Source organism: Enhydra lutris, unplaced genomic scaffold (genome assembly GCF_002288905.1).
Source record: "Enhydra lutris kenyoni isolate GAN:26980312 unplaced genomic scaffold, ASM228890v2 scaffoldscaffold30, whole genome shotgun sequence".
Classification (NCBI taxonomy): domain Eukaryota; kingdom Metazoa; phylum Chordata; class Mammalia; order Carnivora; family Mustelidae; genus Enhydra; species Enhydra lutris.
The window spans coordinates 2,464,898-2,474,956 of record NW_019154114.1 but is presented as its reverse complement, the minus strand read 5'-3'; the positions used below and the strand labels follow the sequence as shown (position 1 = coordinate 2,474,956).

General features: G+C 47.3%; 1 protein-coding gene across 1 annotated transcript in view; it reads left to right on the top strand.

Annotated features, from left to right (window-relative positions):
• Positions 1 to 254: 254 nt before the first annotated feature.
• The window catches only part of LOC111152935 (cadherin 11), a 147,550-nt gene continuing 137,745 nt past the window's right edge, over positions 255 to 10,059 (top strand). The window contains exon 1 of the mRNA XM_022511679.1: positions 255 to 413. The gene's annotated coding sequence lies outside the window, so the exon portion shown is untranslated. The remainder of the gene's footprint in view (positions 414 to 10,059) is intronic.

Here is a 10,059-nt window from a genome sequence, read left to right as displayed (position 1 = left end):
CCACGAATCCAGGGGTCGGCATCCGTGGGGCCCCCGGGGGGAGGGGTGCGGACGGGGTCGGCCCCCGCAGCCTCCTCCAGGCCCAGCTTGCCGCGTCTCGCGGCCTCGGCTCCTCTCCGCCCCCCGCCCTTTCCTTCCCTCCCAGCAGCGGCCTCCCTCCTCCTCCGCCCCCCCCCCCACCCCGCCCGCCACCTCCCCCCGGTTTCTCATTCCTGCCACTAGCGCGCTCGGCGGCTCATTCCGCGGCCGCCGCCAGCCGAGGGGAGCGTCGCGAGCAGATGCCGCGGGGGCCGCTCGCAGCCGCCGCCGACTTGTGAATGGGACCCGGACTGGGGCCGGGGTGGACACCGCTGCGCTCGTTTTGTGCCAGGGACCGACGGCCCGGAGCTGGCGCCCACCCTCCAGGGCCCCAGGTGAGGCTCGCCGCCAGTCCCTTCCTTTCGACTGAATGGGGCTTCTTTTGGGGGGGGGGGTGTCTCTGGATGAGCATGTCTGGGGGTGGGGGGAAGGAGGTCTGACTGGAGAAGATTTCACTAATGCAACGCAGAAACGGGAGGGGGGCGGAGGTAGGAAGATTTGTTTAAAAATCAAAAAGGGAGAAGGGAGCCAGCTGTGGGCGCGGGCGGCGCGGAGAGCAGGGGCGCCAGATGTGCGCTCCATCCTCTCCCCCGCTTCGGCCTCCTCTGGGGTCTGCGCGGAGGCCGCGGGAGAGGGGCTTTGCGCCGGGCTGGGGCAGAGGCTGCAGAGCTGCGCTCCGGGCGCGCCGGCTGCCCGCGGTCGGGTCTCTGGGGAAAGTCGCCCCCGGCGCGGAGCCGGCCCGCCGGCCCGCGCTGCACCTCTTTCCGAAAGCGGCGACGTGACCGCGCTCTCTGCAGGGTTCCTACCCCTTCCTCCCGGTCCCCGCCGAGCGCTCCCCGGGCTCAGCCCTCCTTGCGCGACAGCCGGGGGAAAACGGGAAGCACCCGGCTCGGATCGGCTGTGGCCCCGCACTTTAATAGGCGATCTTTGGGTCCGCTGACTACGGCTGAGAGGCGGCCGACTGCGGTGCGCGCTCCAGCTCTCCGGCCGGAGTCTGCTCGGGAGCTCCGGGGACCGCCTGTTACCTCCGGTCAACCCAACGGGAGGTCCGCGCGCGGCTCAGACTCGGACTCGGCTGGCCTGGGGCTTGCGAAGCCTGCTAGGGTCAACGTTAACTTTGCGAACCAAGCCGTGCCCTAAGCCTGCGCCTCCTCCCGGAGCGCGCCAAGCCTCTCCCGCTCCCCGCACGCACGGCCCTCCTCCCTTAGCTTTGCCCGGAACGCTAGCCGGCAGGACGGGAAGGGCGGCGAGGAGAGCGCCCTTTCCCCGCTCGAGCCCGGCAGAGCTGTAAGGAGGGCCCGCTTCGCTATGTGAAGAAAACAGTCCCCACAGAAAGTGGGGTCGGGGAGGGCCCCCCGGTCACGCTTCCTTATCCTTTTCTCGCCAAGGCCCTGCTTTCGCTTGGGCGGGAGGGTGTGTGTGTGTGTTGGGGGTTGGGGGGGGTGCACAACACGCCTCCCTTTCCCCGGTGAGAGGTTTTCTAGATGCTAGAAAAAGCCCTGTTGCTTTTGCTGATAATGCAGCAGGAATTTCATGGGCCATCGCACTGCTATTAAGAAATTGCATCTTTTAATTATTTAATAATGCCATCCCTGCATGACGACGGATTGTCCCTAAGGGATGGGGGTGGAGGGTTGTTCCTGAAACCCTGCTGTTGGGGTATAGATCTGTCTAAAGTCTTCCCTCGTGTTTCCGCCAAAAGAAATCTTGTTCGGGTGGTTCTGAAATCTTGCCTTGTTTTCCTCTTCGGATCTTTCTTACCAGGTTAATATGAAGCGGGGAGTAAGTTTTCCTTTTAATCAGAGGGAAGACGCGATAATTAATCTGGCAAGAGGATGGATCAATTCTTTATCACTTGGGCTTGCAGCAGACATCGATGGTTTTGCGGGGTGTCTGGCTTTCCGGGGGATGGGACTGTAGACGTGGTCTCAGGGGCGAGGATCAACCAGCATCGCATCAGCGCATTTGCCAGGCTGGGCTCCGAGTGCTGGAGCCTGACACCATGGGAGAGGAGAAGAGAAGGGGCTGACCTTCATTTCATTAATCCCGGAATTATTTTTCCTATATACTCGAGATGCAGACACCAGAATACAGAAGTAGTCGCACCCCAACCCTAGCTGCAGGGAGCCTGGTCTCCTTCTAGCAGAAGGAAGGAATAAAAGTTGCAAAACAAAGGGACAGAGTTGTGGTCCATACTAGACAGATCCTGAAGCTCCTGGTCACTAAAGTTCCTTACTCCTAAACTCTGATTCCAAGTTTTAGAGTTGGCCCGTGGGCCCTGGAAATCAAACCTCCGTGCAAAACTGAAATCCTGCCGAGTACAAAGAAATGTGAGTAGATTTTAAGTACAGACTAGGGAAGGGCATCTGAGAGGCCAGGAAAATTTGCTTGAGTGGGAATTATCTTTACATCTTACTTTTGAAACATTGCAAATTAATGCCTTAAAAATGTGTTGCAGCCAGGCTTTATGGTTAATAACAATTATTACTATCATTTTCGTTGTAATTTCAGAGTCTGCATAAGCTGGCCATTTTATTACATTGTTTAAAAAAAGGGATTCCCCCCCCACACACACACCCCTGGAGTGGGGAATAGGGAGGGAGAATGAAGGGAACAAAACTGGATCATGAGTTGAGGCCCAAACATGTAGATTTACTCAAACTGGGCTTATTGCTTGCTAGAAAGGATAGGATTTTAAAATAGTTCTAATTGAAGCAGTGGACCATCTTGATAACACTTCAGAACTTCCATTATGTTCAGCATTCTTATCAGAACACCAGACAGTAAAATTACTAGAAACCTAAATTCTACTTTCAATTAAGATGCAATCTTTTGTTAATTTGAAAATTAAAAAAAAAAAGTCACAGCTCTATTTTTGCAGTGGTGGCAGTGGATGTGTATATTTGTTTGTTTATTTGTGAGAGGAGGGGGGGGCAGGTTTGGAGACCCATGCCATGATTTGGGGGAATACAGATCAATTTCATGCTCCTTTAATGGACTTGTCTTCATAATTCATGGTTTTTCTTCCTCTTTGAATAGAATTACATGGCTGCCTTGTAAAGATTCTGGTTTTGGGGACCCTCGTATGGGAAACGCCATGACTTTGACCTCAAAGCTTGATTTACAATGCCAGAACTACACTCCCATGAGCTTAGTGTGTCTCGGAATTTGCCTGTGAATGTCTGTGACTTATGAAGTTGACAGTTCACATAAACTTTGATCTGTGATATTCAGATCTATTTTCAGAAACATCTAAAGGAGATCTGCAGGTCTGATTTTAATTTTCCTCCATTTTCAATACATTTATGTAGGCAAATGTTCAAGAAGTATAACCATTTGTTTGTTTATTTTCAACATTGGTCTTTTTCACTTTGATCATAGACATATCTTATCAATAATGATAAAACACTGGTCTATGGACTTTGAAAGTAGGTAGCAAACATTTTCTCTTAAACTGTTAAGTTTGCAGAATGACTGAATTCCTCAGTCTTTTTCCTAGAAAATCTGAGCACTGTGTAAATTCACCAGCCAATGATTTAAGGGATTGAAATGTGGTTGGTATATATTTTTTTCCTCCCTCTTATGAAATTGGTCATTGTTTCAGAAAAAGTTACCTAGTTCGTCAGGAGCCCCCCATTCTAGATCTTCCAAGCATTTGGGTTGTCAACCTTTCCAATCCAACGTTATTGCTCCTAGAATATGTAAAGATCTTTGGTCTGTGTGGGCTAGGGGAGAGACGTCAACAGGTATGTTAAAAAGGAAAAAAAAAAAAGTAAAGCTGGAGAAAGTTGGACAAATTCTGGCACACCAGTAGTACTAAGAATCCATGAGGAGTCCATCAGGATTACTGTGATAGCCATCCACAGCCTCTTCTATGGACAGGAAGGACTAAAGAAAACACTCGAGGAGGATAATTAGACATCTTTCTGCTATAATTTTACCCTGACATTGAGAGCCTTGTGCATCTCTGGAAATGGGCTCCTTCGCGGAAGATTGCACTTCTGGCCACTAGAGGGCAATGGCGCCCTTCTCCAACTTTCTGCATGGGGCCCATCTGCTTTTGAGGGCACCATGAAAAGCGGTTTTGTTACCACCAGCCTTGTCTGGCCCTCTCAGGAGAGACCGAATTCAATCTAGCTATGGTTCAGGCTACCGCCTGAGCAGTTTGTCAGGATTAACATCTTTCTAGTTGGTGAATCTGTTACCTCCAGCCTCTCCTTCCCACCTTGGAGTTTACTAGAAAGTTGGAAAATCTCCTAACTTGAGATTCTCAGAGCAGGAGATGAGGAGGAAAGGGGTGGGGGGAGGGCTGGGCTGAATGATACACTAGGTCAGCTCTCACTGAGGCTGTGATCTGGGAGGATTTTCTGGCTTTTTTTTTCCCTCCCTGCCAGAAAGAGCATCATTTGAGACTCTGAGGGGGAAGTGAATGAATAAAGAAGAGAAATATTAGTGAGATTGCTGTGGTATCATTACCTGTTCTTTCAAGAGGTTTTGAAGAGTCTGCAAGACATTTCTAATTTGCAAAAAAAAAAAAAAAAAAAGAATAGCATTTTGATCTTTGGTAAACACTTTGGGGCATGGGGTTTTAATATAACCGTAAATGTTTTACTCTTACCTTTAAACCATTCTTGATATTGCTGTAAAAAAAAAAAAAAAAACATAAATTTAGCAGAGAGTAAAATTTAATTCAAGATTGGTCCTCATGCACTAGAGTTTAATCATTTGACTTTTTTTTTCCCGCTCAGTGATATGGAAATTACTGCTTATGATTAAATTGCGTATTTCAGGCTGCACGAATTTATATTTGTTACTGTTTGATAGTGTCATTATGAAAGTTCAGAAGAATAATGTAAAAAAAAGAACCACTAGCGCTATATTATAATTAAGAGGAAAGCTCTATTAAAAAAATAAGTACTGTCTTAAGTGGATTCTTGTTTGTATTTTTTTTTAACTGAATACAATTGCCTCCCTGGTGAGTCAGCAGTGCAGTTCCTTGCAGCTCTGAGTGTGTTGGAATGCAAGGGCCGTTGATGAAGAAGGAATCAATGAAATGGATTATGGGAAGGAGTATTAAGTAACTCAGTGGAAAGTAAGACAAAGTGTTTTGTAAACCAATGCTCACTCACCACTGGACAGTTTATTTAACTGAAAAAAAAAAGAAAAGAAAGTGCTTTTAAATTGTAAGTGCTTGTGAATAATGCATGTTTGTTAGAACTGGAGGCAAAATTTCACTGTTATTTGGTTTAATTAGTCCTCAGACCGTTGCAGAGTTCCAGAATTCTTATTGAGATATATCACTGTTCTCTGGTCTGTCAGGTTAAAGTTTTGGCTCAGGCAGAGAAACTGGTACGCCAGGATATTAAGTGAGATAGCAGGATGAGAGGGAAAGGAGGAGAAGAGGTAAGGGAAGGGGGGGAAAGTGTGAGAGAGGCTAATGGTGCTGTTGCTGATGGTAGGGCAAAGACTGCTGTCCCCATCCCTTTATCTCCACTCATTGAGACCCATGTGAGGTCCTGAATCCAGAAAGCTGGCATAAACAGGTTTACAGGCCACAGTGAACAGTGGCCAGGGTCTTAAATTCTATTACTTTCTGGCCCTGAGAACTCCTCACAGTACCCTGTGAATTTTTCTTGAATTTTTCTGGTTTTTGCAAGTGAAGAAAAACCTTCATTCACTTCCTCCACGAATCCCCTTCCTTGCCAGAAATCCACATGATGTGGTCCTCTGCACTAGCATGATTTCGCTCATTAAGAATTTGCAGGAATTTCTGGAAGATACTGGCTTTGGGTGTGATGTCTTCCACACTATGATGATTACCTAACATAGCAACAGGGGGGCGATGGAGGCTGCTCCCTGGTTTTAGTTTTAGATGCATGAGATCTCTTTTCAGCCATCATTAGGCTCCATCGGTGAGTGCTAACAGTGAGAATTTGGAGTTGCGTCCCTGCCACCGTGGTGGTGTTTATTCTGTGTAAGAACCAGCATGGATGCCAGCATGGGCAGGCGTATTGGATATAGTGCTGTGTAAACCATTCCCAGCATGGATCTCTGGAAACGTGTCACCTGTGATCACATCCTGAACACTCAGGCTATTTCCGTCATCCCCGAGCCTGAGGCTTGGACCAGCGACTCAGACAGCAAGACATGAGGGTGAGGAGCGTGTGCAACAGCAGAATAAGATCTTGTCTTTGGTTAGCATTTTGATATTTTGTTCATCATCACGGACTTTCTCCATTCAACATGATTTTTAAAATAGCGCATTACAATATTATTCATTTTGGTTACTGAGTTTTTTGGCAAGCCCTTACATTTCGTGCCCAAGGACGGTGCCTCACCTGACTCACCCTAATTCCAGCCGTGCCCAGTCCTTGGATCCTTCTTGGCTCCAGCTCCAGGGCTTAGAGATTACATGACCGGGATTAAGGAACATAACATTTCTAAGACTCAGACGCCTCATCTGTTGCAATGGAAACCGTAATAAGACTCATGTCCTAGAATTGTTGTGACGATAAAGAAAGAATGGAGCGCGGTGCCTGGTTCATGATAAAACCTCACCAAACACTCAGTCCTTTTCATCCTCTCAGACCTGGGATTTGTTTTTAGAGACTAATGGTGGCAGGTAGCAGTTCTTCCTTATAATTACTACCGCAAAATCCTACACTGAGCATTCCCTTTACATTGAGGCCTCTCCCAATTAGGGATGAATTGTTTATTAGTGCCTCCCTCTTTTTGAATTATTTCAGAAGTTTAAGTGATCCATCCCTCTTCCATTTAAAATATTCAAGAGGCAGTTGAGATTTTAGAGATAATTATGGCTTTTGAAAAGTGCCTGCCTCCTTCTCCTACCTTTGCATTTTCTCTCTGTTCATTTTACATACGGGTTGCCTGATAAGTTGCCCTGAAGTAATATCTTACTGGGAAAGTTTGCTAAGAGTGTGATGTTGAGATATTCATCACAGCGTCTGCTTTCATTTAAAAGGAGCTCATTACTATTCCAGACTAGCTTAAATGATAATTAGCCCCATGATAAATCGTCTCCATTTCAAGCATATTCCTATTTGTTTTTCAGGTTAAAGTAGTTTGGGAATTTAAGGGGGTTGAGCAGTGACCATTCTGACTGATGAAGAGACTCCGGCTTTAGAAGCCCTTGCCTGCCTGTGGTCTTCCTCAGGTCCAGGCGAAAGCACAGTGATTTGGTACAGCCTTGAAAATGACAGAAACCCCCATCCATTGCCCCTGGCCCTGCCCCAGCCCTTAATGGTTTTCCAACTGTTTTCACACTTAGTGGCACCATCAGCCTGGGCTTTCCAAGGCTCCTGGACCTTCCGGGTTGTCCTGCTGTGTCCCATCTGCAGCCTTCTTGTGTCATGTGTTTCTACCCCAGGCCCCAAATCCCTCCTGGGTATCCCTTGCAAGGAAAGGAAATATCTCCCTGTGTTTGCCTCGAAAACGGAAGGGAGAAGAGCCAACTTGTTGATTTCCTACCATGTGCCAGGTCTGTACCTGAGACCTCATTTACTCTATGCACTCACTCTGTGGGGAGGGTATGAGCATCTCTGTTGTGCAAATGGGAAAACTGACTCTTGGGAGGGTTCTGGTCCCTTGTCTAAGCTCCTGGGGCTTGGGGAAGGAAAGCTGGGTTTCCCAGTATGTTCTGAATGCACATGCCTAGAAGCTTTCTGCTGTGTGCACAAGCTGGGGCTCCCCTAGATTTCTAGAGAAAAACAGCTGGAGCGAGAGCTGAGCTGACTGCTCAGACCCCGTGCCCCTATCTACGAAAGGAGCTTCTGGGATCTTCTGGTCTAACTATTCTTTCTGCATGTTTTCTGGTTCGTCATTAATCCTGCAGCTTCGTACATGAGCTGACGACAGCCTGCTAACTATCTCTTAGGGAACCCATCACGCTAGCCATGACTATTAACTCGGTTCATTAAAACTCCCCATCACAGGAGGACGTGAAATACCCCTCTTTTGTAACTTTCTCCCAGTAGTTACTCTTTGCCCCTGCTCTCCATCACTATTTCCTCCTCCTGACAGCCCTGCAAATATTTGAAAATCAGTATCAGATAATATTTAAAATCTAGCGTTTATTGCGCATTTAGCTAGTTTCAGGCACTGGGCTAAGAACATTCTGTATAATATGAGACTTACCCATAGTGACTCTCTGAACGGGTAAGATTATTGCTAGGCTCTTACAAAGAAAAACAAAACAAAACAAAACAAAAACTTGAAAAAACCCTGAATTCCCAGCGTTCCGCAAAGTAATTGAAAAACATAGGCCCAGAGCCTTTCATTAAAATAGGTGACAGAGTGGGCACCTGGGTGGCTCAGTGGGTTAAGCCTCTGCCTTCGGCTCAGGTCATGATCCCAGGGTCCTGAGATCGAGTCCCGCATCGGGCTGTCTGCGTGGCATGGAGCCTGCTTCCTTCTCTCTCTCTCTGCCTGCCTCTCTGCCTACTTGTGATCTTGCTCTGTCAAATAAATAAATAAAATCTTTAAAAAAAAAAAATAGGTGACAGAGAACTTGGACCTACTACTTCCCGAGTGAGGAGTAGACATTTTACTTTACCAAGTAGGAATCAGATGTGTGACGTCATTGGATTTATCAGCTATTCCGGTCAACCTTCAGTTAGAGATGAGGGTCCAGGGACCCAGAGAGGACCCACGACTTGCCTAAGATCACATGTTCATTTAGGGCAGATAAAGCAAGAACTGGGCAATCTTGGCTCTTAACTCAGTCTCTTAGCAGTGTCTACATGCAATTTTTTTTTTTAAAGATTTTATTTATTTATTTATGTGTCAGAAAGAGAGAGAGAGAAAGCACACAAGCAGGCAGAGAGGCAGGCAGAGGCGGAGAGGGGGGCAGGCTCCCTGCTGAGCAAGGAGCCCGATGCGGGACTCGATCCCAGGAGTCTGGGATCATGACCTGAGCCGAAGGCAGCGGCCTAACCCACTGAGCCACCCAGACATCCCTTTTTTTTTTAGAGTAGGTTTACTGGTAGTCTGATTTTTATTTAAACCTATCACTAGGTCCATTATCTATCTGCCTGTCTATCTGTCTATCTATCTATCCATCCATCCACAGAAAGATATAACCTGTTATGTCATTAGGCAGTTAAGTTATGACGGCTATAAATGGGACTTTCTGTGACTCTGTTTGGAAGTCATGGTCAACCAATCCAATGTCATTTGATAATATTTTGAAAACTGTGCCATTTGACCTTGGCCTTCAGGTCTGTCCTACCTTGTAGTCACTATCATTACTATCTCTATCCCATGTTTGCCTCGATAACAAAGTAGAGTGGTATCTTATCTTGCCACCTCTGGCAAGCGTTCACAGGGCTCACTGGCAGGGTGTGGCTTAAACTTGGTTCCAAACCCATTTCTTTGTCACCTACTTTAATGAAAAGCTCTGGGCTGGGCACATGGAAATAGTCCTGAGGCCTTCCCTCCAGGAGCTGCTATACCAGTGGTACAGAACAAATTACGTTCAAGGCTGCAAACATTAAGTGCAGCAAAGGAAGTACAAATGAATGGGGCCACGGGGCTGATGAGTCCCAAGCAGTGCAGTGATCAAGGGTGGTCTGGGGAAGGAAAGCATTTGTGGCTACCATGTACTGATGATGGTGGGTCATCCTTAGTGATACAGGGTGCATCACCCCTAGTGCAAATCATCTAGGCATGGAGAACTTTCCTATTAGAAAGACTTCCTTTAATGGAGCCAAACTGTCTCTCCAGAGGTCACATTCTTTGATACAAGCCTTTGATGCCATGCAGAATGGATGGAGTTCTTCCACATTCGTTACCCAGTATTTACTGTCTTCCAGGATGCCTTCTCCCCGGTCTTCACATCTCCAGCGTGAACACCTTACTCATGTTTGCTTCAGCCCTCCGCGGAGGGAAGGACTGAAGACAAAATTCCAGGCAGCTAAACACTAGACTATACCCTCCTTTCCCCACGCTTCTTTTATTGTAGCC